The sequence below is a fragment of the Acanthochromis polyacanthus genome, chromosome 10 (genome assembly GCF_021347895.1).
Source record: "Acanthochromis polyacanthus isolate Apoly-LR-REF ecotype Palm Island chromosome 10, KAUST_Apoly_ChrSc, whole genome shotgun sequence".
Taxonomy (NCBI): Eukaryota; Metazoa; Chordata; class Actinopteri; family Pomacentridae; genus Acanthochromis; species Acanthochromis polyacanthus.
Window position 1 is genome coordinate 27,306,822 of NC_067122.1, and position 11,574 is coordinate 27,318,395.

Sequence of the window (11,574 nt, forward strand, 5' to 3'; positions counted from 1 at the left end):
CTTTAGCCACTTTGCATTTAATAATAATAATGATAATAAGAATAAAAAATTACAATAAATGCCATGAAGTGAAACTGCATTTACCAAAATGTTTATTACTACCCAGTAATGTACTAAAAATGTAATCAGATTTGTGCTCAGCCTGATTGAAAATGTAATAAAACTCAATAATGCAATAATTCTGGCCCTAAAGCAGAGTAGCTACAGTAAATTTAGTTATTATTTTAATATTCATTCCTGCTATAACATTTTAGAATGTCTTTAGTAAAAAAAAAAGATACTTTACATTTAATAAAAAATATGTGTGTATGTCGTGAAATGAAGCTACATTTGCGTAAAAACATTGAAATGCTCTCTTTTTAATGATCATTTTAAATACATTCTTCTAGCAGAATCACAGTAGACATTTTTCACATCAGATATTTTCGTCATTTCGTCATGAAATATTATCCAGTTCTATTATAAGGTTATACTGGATTATTCTAAGTTTATGAATCAATTTCAATCAAATATTCAGCACTAGAGCAACCAATAATAATTGACTATGAATGTAATAAAATTTGCACTTAACTTGATTGAAAATGTCGTAAAACCGTATAATATGATAACTTGATCAATAATGTAATAAAGAGCCGCTATGAATAATTCAGGTTCTGAAAGTAAAGCCGCCACAGGGATTTTAGCCATTATTCATTTTATATTTAAACCTGCTATAACATGGTAACATGTCTTTGCTGAAAAAGATACTTCAGCCATTTTACATTTCATTAAAAAACATAATAATTAACATGAGGCAATACTATATTTGCCACAATTTAATAACTACTCTTTATTATTATTATTGTTAATAACCATCCATCCATTATCCATACACCCCTGAATCCTCATTGGGGTTGCAGGTATTATTAATATATTATCCTTATTATTAGATTTCACATTCAATTTGAATCACAGTAGACATTTTTCACATCAGACATTTTAAAGCGTCTCTTGAAAGGTTGCTGTAAGCCATGCCTTTGAGTTTATGTGCACTGTGAAATTACTCAGTAACTGGCAAAACGAAACGGTATGCAGCCATCATTAATGTTATTATTTACACTTTTACTGCTTTTCTAGCTGCGGCTTGTTAAAATGTGTACTGCGAAAAAGTCTAGTATTGCTCCTACATATCAGAAAGACAGTCAGTTGCAAGAAAATGGCATATGGACCTCTTTCGGTTGTCACTGCTACACATACTGCCCTAGTTGAGGTTTTAGGTGGAATATTCCTTTTAACCAGCCCCTCAGGTCTCTTTGAGGATTTTGGATGGAATACTCAGTTAAACCAACATTTTAGGTGCATGTCCAGGGATTTTTGGTGGAATGTTCCTTTAAGGTTGATGTATGAGGACCTTGTAGGTGGAGTACTTCCTGAAACCAACCTTGTAGGTCAACATTCAAAGATTTAAGGTGGAATATTCCTTTAAACCAACCTAAATTTTATGTTTTGATCATTATCAAGTGAGAAACCTCAATCCAGACTCCTCATAAAGACGTTTGATATTTATGCTGCTGTTATTTGTTTAGTCCAGAGTAAATGGCAGAAATCCACAACTGTAATTTTATTTCAGGACTCGGTTATTAAACGTCAAAACAATCCATGTGACTCTAAAAACTCAACAGCTTTACAAACTCTAAGATTAAACTCTCCACAAGGATCCAAAATAAGATGGACTTCTACATGAGAGCTTTAATTATTCTTCATCTACTTCCTGAAAGGTTTGGTCAATAACAAAGACAAAAACTAATATTTTCAGCTGAACTAAAGACATACTTTGTGATTTTTCTGCTCACATGTTGTGTTGTTGTAAACTTACTCTTGCAAATAAATAGTCGCCTAACCCCCTGAAAACCAGCCTTTTTCCTGATTTTGTGTCGCTCCTTGGTGACCCCGGACAGCTGGTTGTAATGTGCTTTCAGCAACACACCATACTATGACATTTTTACAATGATAGTTCTACTATGGAACCAGTTTGACATGTTCAGGCGTTCTTTGTGTGAAAACTCAGAGATTTCAGGTATCAGAAGGTGGTTTTCAACTTTCTTTGTTAGCTTTCTGCTTTAACTTTAAACTACGGCTGAATCCCAAACCGCCCCCTACACACTCCCCCTCCACTACCGAGTGTCAATCCAAAAGAAGTCACACTCGCAGCTGTGGAGTGCACTTCAATTGAAGGCGGAGGGTATAAATACGATCGTCAGGAATGGGACGCCCTGTCGCCTCACCGGAAAACGGAAGATGTCATCGGCATGGTAACACAAAGACCATGGCGATGTATTTCGTAAAAGTGACATAACATGATGCTACAAAACTCGGTGAGGGAATTAATTTAACTGTAAAACACGACTCCCATCAGTTACACAAAACCTGAAATATCACATGAAATATGCACATAGGCTGCATCACCAAATTATGATCATGTCAGCTAATTATCATGATGCATAAACTGTCTACCACGATTGCAACTGATCATGACAACCTGTGCTCACGTGACGAAATGGTTTACTGTAAGTCATTTACGTGATGATGACAAAATGTGAGAAGATGGAGTTACTGATCAAACTGATATTTCTATATCCAGACAAAACAATAGTCTTTTCTCTTCCCAGGAAGGCACCATGCCTCCTTCACAGCATTTCTCTTCTTTGTAAAGAGGGAATCATGTGCTGTGTGGAGCCGCACCAGTTGTTTTGTTCTCTCCACCGTCCCTGTAAAAGCAGACAATCAGCAGGCAATGATGTAGGGGCTACATTCTGCTTCAAATAATTTGAAGTCATCCCACATGTTTTCCAGTCCTATTATCTGGCATTTTAAATCCAACAAATGAATGAATAAATGAATTCTGTCAGTTGTGTTCAAATTTTAAGGTGTCAGGGGGTGCACAATTAAATCAAACGTCAGCAGAGAAGAAGATTTGTTTCTTTTGTTTTATCTTTTTTCGTCACTCTTTTTGTGATGGTCTGCCAGTGTGAAAAAGGCGTGGGAGAAGTAATGGACGCATGTGGAACTTACATCGATATGTTGTTTCCTCCTCCATTTCGACGTTGCACTTCCTGAAAAATTTGTCGAGAGTGAGCATCGATGCAGACTCACTATTTAACGGCTGAACAGTCCACTCTCCCTCCGCACTACGCGGTTTGGGACGGCTCTTAATATGGAGGACCCTCCGCGGGAACACGCAAATGGAGGGGTAGTGTGTAGGGATAGTGTGTAGGGGGCGGTTTGGGATTCAGCCTACATTTCCTTCACTAAGCCAGCCCTCTGGACTTCCAGTAAGCTGTGTTCCTATTGGCTGTCCAGGTGGCTGCTTGGTGTTATCAGGAACACCTGAACAGCTCACTGTCTTCCTGCTTTATGTTTGCAGTCAAACATTTCCTCTGCTTCTCTTCATTGAACCGGGTTTGGCTCCATTGCTTTAGTTTGTTCTTTAGGTGTTGGCTTTCAGCTTCCAGCAGTAAAATCCTCTTTAATGTGTTTCTTGGTGAGTTTTAGGGCTTTGTACTGGATAGTTGTCTTGGTAAATGTGGTTCTTTAGCCACAGTTAGCACATGGTGCTAATGTGTGCAGTGATTAGTGGATTTGGTGCAGCTGAGTTGTGTCTTTATCTTGGCTGTAGTGAGTCTTTAGAGGTTTTTGGTCAGACACATTCTGTATTCTTGTTTGTGAACCAACGTTGGTTGTCCAGAAGGTAAGAGTTCCTGTCCTGATTCTCTGTTTAAAGAGGTTCTCTGGTAGGCTGCAGGAGACTTTAGTGTTAGTTTGGTTTTTGTATGGTTTCATTTGGACAACTATCTCGAGGCCCCTCCATGTGGTTTAGTGAGGTTTTCTGGAACAGTTCTACAAAGCAACCTGCAGCAGAAGAGACTTGGAGAGTTTTTAGGAAGTTCTGGAGACCAGACTATAGAACAGCAGAAACATTTGTCAGCAGTTTGAGCAGGAGAAGGTGAGCTTCAGAGTAGAAATGAGACGGAAACCTTCTTGAACCGTGTGGTGAGGTCCTGTACCAAGAGTTTGAGCTGGTTGTGAAGAGTCTGTAGTTCTTTGGTCTGAAAGCACAAGAAGAGTCGACTCATTAAAGGAGAAAACAGGAGATATTGTTGGTTCTTCTGTCGCTCTGCAGTTTCCTTAGACTGAATATCAAGTTTCTATTTTAAATGATTTACTGTGTGAGCCCAAGAAGACTTCAATAAACTTCCTCCATCCCCTGGACACAATATATTTTATTACCATGTTAAATCTTCTTTTAAAAAATGTTTTTGAGTTTTGATTATAGTTTTTCTCTTTGCTCGTGTAGTTTTGTCATGTGTGAAAGGTGCTAAAACGAATAAAGTTGAATTGATAAACTGAATAACTGACTAACTCATGATTGTAACAGAAATGTTTTTGTTGTGATTTAAGGGTTTATTTCATTTTTAAGGTTGGGGTTAAAATCTTGACAGGAAAAAAAAGTTTAAAGACATAAACTATATTTAAAAGCAATTAAAGGAAAACGCATTGAGTACAATAAAAGTTTTTTTTTAAAAACAATTAAACATTAAATACAATAAAATGATATTAAACATAAGATACAAAATATGTAATTATGAAATTAAACACTTTTAAACAAAAATATTAAACATTAAATATGAAATATTTTAGATAATTAAACATTTAAAAATAAAATCAAGAAGATATTAAACATTTAAAAAATACAAAACATTTAATAGATTATTAAACTTCTAAAAAGACAAAACATTTAATGAAAAAATTAAATGTTTAATTAGAAAATTAAATCTTAAAGGCAATAAAACTTTAAATAGGAATTAAACAGAAAATACAATGAAGTATTTAAAAAGAAAATTAAACAATAAAATGTGGTAAAACATTTAAAAAGAAAAACCTTAAAGATTTAATTTAAAAATTAAACATTGGGAAAGAAAAGGATTTTTTAACAAGCCGATAAAACATTTAAAATAATTAAATATTAAAAAGAAAACATTTTGAAAACAGACAGAAAAGAATAAAAGGTGAGAAAAGAGCAAAAACTAAACACTTAAGAAGAATCATACTAAAGACAAAACATTTGAAAAGACACCAGTTAGACTTAAGAAGATCAAACATCCATCCATCCATCCATCCATCCTCTATACACCGCTTTATCCTCACCAGGGTCGCGGGGGTGCTGGAGCCTATCCCAGCCGACTCGGGCGAAGGCAGGGGACACCCTGGACAGGTCGCCAGTCTGTCGCAGGGCTACATATACAGACAAACAATCACACTCGCATTCACACCTATGGACAATTTAGAGTACTCAATTGTAGATCAAACAGAGACAATAAAATGATCAAAAAGAGCAAAAAACTGATAAAGAAGTGAACAAAAACCTCCACATCGCGCGATTTCGGAACGATATTTGCTTTCTAGCGTCCCGAGATTTGGATACAGACCACAACAAAGAGCGATCGCCAGGTAATGTGGAGGTTTTCGTTCACTTCTCATCTCTAGTATGTTGTGGGACACTCATTGAGACTATCCGAGCCAGTCAGTGTGGGAAAAAAAGCATGTTAGGGCGGACTTTGACGCGGGGGGGCCGGTTGCCCCATACTTTTCGCTAGCTGAGCTGCTAGCTGAGCTGCTAAGCTGCCTGCCTGGCTAAATACTGGAGCTATGTCGAAAATTCATTTCTCCATCACTCACATGTATGAAAAGACATATGAAAACAGATCCCAGGTTGAAAAAAAAACGAAGTTCCCCTTTAACTCCTAAGTTTAGGGAAAGTTCAAACAAAAGAGGACAGTTCAGATAAGACTTGAGAATGAGTTTATTTTCAACAAACATCTGAGACTTTCTGAGCTTCAGCACCTCTAGCAAGACATTTTAACAACAAGCAACTCCAGAGATCCAGAAGTTGGCGAAAGTTAGTTTTAGCTGAGCCAAAGAACACGTGGGACGCTAACCTAGAAAACATTTCAGACTTTTCTCTGTGAATTCTGAGAAATAACTTACTATTTAATGACAGAGCTACACATTTGAACTCAGTCTCATTAAAACAGACTCTAATTCAGTGTCATCCACCCATACTAAAGTACAGTTACCCAAAATGTTTGCTGCATGAGCTCCAACAAAACCTGTCCAGGTTGAAGGCCACTTTGACAAACAGAACTAAAATTGTGATAAATAGTATACTACTGTTGGCAAAATTTTTTATCCATACTTGTAAATGGCGTAAGGTAAAGCCCATTTTCATAGTTTTCAAGAGACAAATGCAAGATAACTATGTAAAATCTTTGAAAATTGTGTTATGTAAAAATGCTGTTTTTCTGATGCAAGCACTTGAAAATGTACAAATATTTGAAGACCTCTAACATGCAATGTTGCGCGTGTGTGGGTGTGTGCGTGTGTGTATGTGTATGTTTGTGTCTTTATTTTGCTTGTTTTATTTTATTTGTGCCTTGTAAACCGCAATTTTGTTTTTGTTTATAATGTAAAACCAAATAAGCCAAAAATGTTTGTAAATTTCGAAACTGTTAATAAACCAAAATAAACAAACAAAAAAAACAAAAAAACAAACAAAAAAACTTTGACAAACAGGAAGTGGAAGATTCTAAGCAGATTTATAGAAGAGGGAACTGGACTGTACTAAGTGTGGTTGAGTATAGAGGGGTGTTTTGTGGGTTTTTAAGGCTGATACTGTCAGGATTCGGCCCTCTTGCGGCCTGTTTTGTTCCTTCTGTTTGTTGCTTGTCTGTGTGCATTTTTGTTGTTGCCTTTAGTGTGTTTTTTGGCTTGTCTCTGTCTCCCTCTGGCTGTGTTTTCACCCTGTCCCTTTTCCACTCGCTCATCCCCTGGCTCTCTCATTAGCTCATCACCCTCACCTGTTGCAATCAGCTCCACTCAATTCACCTGGTCCCCTTCCCTGTTACTTAAGCTCTACCATTTCCCCTCAGTCTTTGCTGGTGCATAGTTGGACAATTCATACAGTTATTCTTCACTACCCTCTTCCGCTGGACTTTCAGTTATCGGACTTTGTCATCTTTCATCTCCTCTCCGGATTACCCTCACTGGACTCATTATTGTAAGATCCCAGTTTTGTTCTTTAGTTAGCTGTTAGTTTCCCCTGCTGTAGTCTTTTTGTGTTCCTGTAGCCTTTGTCTTGTTTAGTTTTGTCTCCTCTGTTAGTCTTCCTGTGGTCTTTGTCTTGGTTAGTCTTCTTGTGGTTTCCCTCCTTGAGTTCCCTCCTGAGTCAGCTGTTCTGTTTTTTTAGTCCACCAAGTCTCGTTTTTCGTTAATGATTTCTGATTTCGTTAATAAATCCTTTAAATGCCTTCCGTGTTGTCAGTGATGTCTGCGCCTGGGTTCTCCACCACCACCAATCCTAACAGATACTGAATATTAGTGAGACATTTGGAGTAGATATTCAATTGCAGTATATGAAAGTATTTAAAGTCTTGGAGTTAAACTTACAAGAACACAAACTAACAGAAAACTTTGTTGATACATTTTTGTTTTGTTTACAGATGTTAAGTTAAAGGAGTTTTATTTGTGACGTATAACCAATCAAATCACTCCAGAGGACAGAGTGACCACAGCTAGATAAAGGTTCAGAGCCAAAGTAGCACCATTTTTAAATTTATTTATTACCGTAAATCAGTAAAAATAAAATACTGATAATCAGTAAATCAGTCAGCCCACAATTACTCCAATTCCACAATGTATGTCTCTTTCCTTTGACTTATTTGTACAATATACGATGTACATGATGGCGTTTTTTTAACCAAAGGCTATACTATGATGTTTTCTCAGAGACATACTATGCTACTGTTTGTTCTGGCCCTGGGCCGCTACTCTCCTCTGTTGTTTTCTGGATTGTACTCAGCTGAATGCCTTCGTCCATCCGGCCTCCGTTGACTCGTTCTGCCTGCCGTCTCTGGAGCTGAAGTTGGATTGGATCAGACCAAAGTACCGTCCGATCATGATGCCAGCTGTCTCTCAAAAGGCTCCTTCATCTGGCCGCACTTCTTCTGAGGGGAAGCTGAGCTTCAGCAGAACTTTGGAGATGTGTTCCAGTGGTTGGTAGATGTGTGGAGAGATAGAGAGGGACCTTTAAATTGTTCAGAAAGGAGAACAGGGAACCCATTGGTAGTTTTAGTTTAGGGTGCTACTGCGGTGTGTTTTGGGGCCTTAAGAGGTGAACAGGAAGAGTTTTTTTGTCTTGATGATCTTTTACTTCGTCCCTTGTTGGAATGCCCAATAATGTCAAGTTCATTTTTAGTTCTGTTGATTTATTTTACTAACACCCATTCACTTTTAACCCCTTCACATGTTGTGTTGTAAACTTACTCTTTCAAATAAATACTCGTCTAACCCTCTGGAAACCAGCGTTTGGACTGTTTTTGTGTTGCTCCTCACCTACTTCAGACAGCCGGGACATTACGTTTTGTGGACCAAAGGCTAAACTCTGACATTTTTAGAGCGACATGCTATACCAGGGGTCGGCAACCTTTAACACTCAAAGAGCCATTTCGACCCGTTTCTCACAGAAAAGAAAACACCGGGAGCCGCAAAATTCTTTTGGCATTTAAAATGAAGACAACACTGCATATATCGCTTTTTACCTCTATGCCCTTGTTAATCAGTCGTGATTAATTAATTACAAAGCCTCTAATTAGATTCATTTTTTAAATTGTGTCCTTCCACTAATGTTTATCTTACTTGGTTAATGTCATTTTTGCTCCTGGATCTCATATGTTACGTAATGTTAGCTGGAAATCAATAATTTGCGAATGTCTATTTAACTTGCAAAATCTATTTATCTTTTTATCTTAAGCTCATGACTTTTCTCCAGGAAGTAGCTGCCCTATTTTCCAAGACGACTCTGACCTGCTGCCTGGATGCTGGATGTGACATCAAGCCGTGCTCTCCCGAGTAGCATCGTATAAACCTGACATATCAAACAGTAGATACTGAGCAAGACAATTATCGGTAGTTTACCTTAGTACTCACGAGTACCCGACACAATGCAGGACTCTGCTGTGAAGGTGGAGACGTGCGGCAGTGGTGTATTTGCGACAATAAGAAAAAGAAATTTGAAGGAGCGACGGCCAGGATTTAGGAATGGTGGCCCACCGCTGCTGAATGAATGTAGAGCAAACGCTGGGATCCGAAGATCAGCAGGACTCCAAATGTATACCCACAGGCCGGCGAGTGTCAGAGATTGACGGCTGGGACGCATATTTTGACAGACAAAAAATTAAGACGTTTTATTTTGATGCTACAATATCATCATAATCTTCAAATTTAGAAATAAATTTAAAAAATTAACAATCTAAAATAAAATTTTTTTTAATTAAATACCCAGCTGATTTTTTATTTTCCAAAGTTACAGGGAGCCACAACAGAGGGATAAAAGAGCCGCAGGTTGCCGACCCCTGGTCTAAACCGTTTTCTGAACGCTGAGCTTGATTAGCGGCTACAATGCAGAGATTCCATTGGCTGAGTAGCGTCAGGTGGGATGCCTGAATTCGTATGTAATTGGTCTCTGTGTTTCCTGAGCTGATAACCAACGACGTAAACAATGGAAAAGCTGCGCTGGGATATAGAAGCGACCCGTGAAATTTCAAATGTCATTACAATTTACTGATTACTGGTCAGGGGGAACCTGTTGATCAGCCCCACCAGACACCGGTCAACCGGGACAGTGCCCAGTATGCCAGATGGGCAGTCCACCCCTGATGTGAATGGTATAGGTACATTTAATTTAGTTTTTCTGCTTGCATATGACAGGTGATGGGTATTTATTATTGTAGCTAACATATTATATAAAATAATTTTGATAAAATATATAACATTGCCACACCTAATAATGCAATAATTTACTGAAAATGTCATGAAAATTTGCAGTTAATTGAAAATGTAATAAGACCCAGTAATGTAATAACATAGTCAGTAATGCCGTAAGAAGTCCTGATAGATACGGCGGAAATACTTCATAAGGTAATACTGTTTACAGATATTATAATAGCATATTTGGGTTTTATACACGCTGGTTTGGATTAAAAGAAAGACAATTAGGGCTGACATCTTCTTCAATATTTAAACCATGTACATTTGTTCCCCAAATAAGAACATGAAAGAAAAGTTTATATGGCATTATACCTAAAAATGTAACAAAATCTGAGCTTAACTTAATCAAAAATGAAATATAACCCAATAATGTAACAAATTAACCAATAGAATATTCAAAATGATGCTATTATGTCAGTGAAGGTGGATCTTTCTGCATCAGTTTGTGCCATTTCTGCATCAGTTTATGGTGGAAATGTCTCTTTGAATAGAGGAAAACAAAACAATGAAGGCACCAGGTGACAGTTCAAAAATATCCCTGAACATAATGCAGTAAGAGTCTCAGGCCTTCTGTACTGGTTTCAAATATTTATTCTACGTTATATAAACTCATTCTCATTATTATCCCCGCTGAGTCAACACACATATACAGTAGGCATGATTCACACTTCTGTCCTCTGCCGTGTCTTTGACTTGGGGGAAGTAACACTCTTTAAATGTGCATGTGGGATCTTTTCTCTCAGATGATTCATTTTAATACATTTATAAACCACTGGACTTCTGCCCATATGCATATGGCCGTATGGTGGTCAGAGACTGCAGTTTCACCTAATAACTTTCTGTCATTCCAAACCAATGTATATATAAAAGTCCTTAAACCAAAAAAGTATAGAACTCTTGAAAGAAAAATGACCATACTATTACAATGTCAGTCAGAAAATATTATATTATGAAATATTACATTACCAGTAAAAATGTTTAACAATATTAGCCAGGACATTTTACATATTTTGAGGTCTTACTACATTTCAAGTTAAGTACATATTCTATTACATTTTCCATAGATTATTACATTATTGGGTTCTATGATACTGAATATTTTCTTCAAATGAATTCTGAAACTCATATAGTGTTTTGCAGTGCTGATATATTTGCCAGAAATATGAGGCAGGTTTCAAAGCAGCACATTGCATTAAGCCATATAGATTTTCCACATATGTCAGCTTGTGATTGACTGGCTTTCCAATATGTACAACTTAAAATGTAAAAGTGCATGCTGGTTCTAAAGCCATGATTTTAGTAACTGTAGCTTCACTTCATTGCATTTGTGATGTATTATTTTAATGTAAAGTGCTTTAAACACTTTAATACTTCTGTGTACCTTTGAAACAAGTTACAATATTTCAACATGTCATGGAAGGACACAATCAGAGGTAAATAATCAGATCAGTATTGGCTAAAGTCCCTGTAGCTGCTTTAGTTTCAGACTTTATAATGACTCAGTCTTATGTCTTACTGGAACCCTTGAAAAGAGTCATTGATGCTTCTTGCAATGCCCATAATCCAAATGTAATTTCACTGCCACCTTAAGACACGATAAGATAAATTTTATTGATTCCTCACAGATGCAAATGGGGCATGGAAGACGCCTGAAATCGCTATCTGATCTCAATTTCTCAATTTCTTTTTTGTTGGAAACGGATTCAGAGGGTT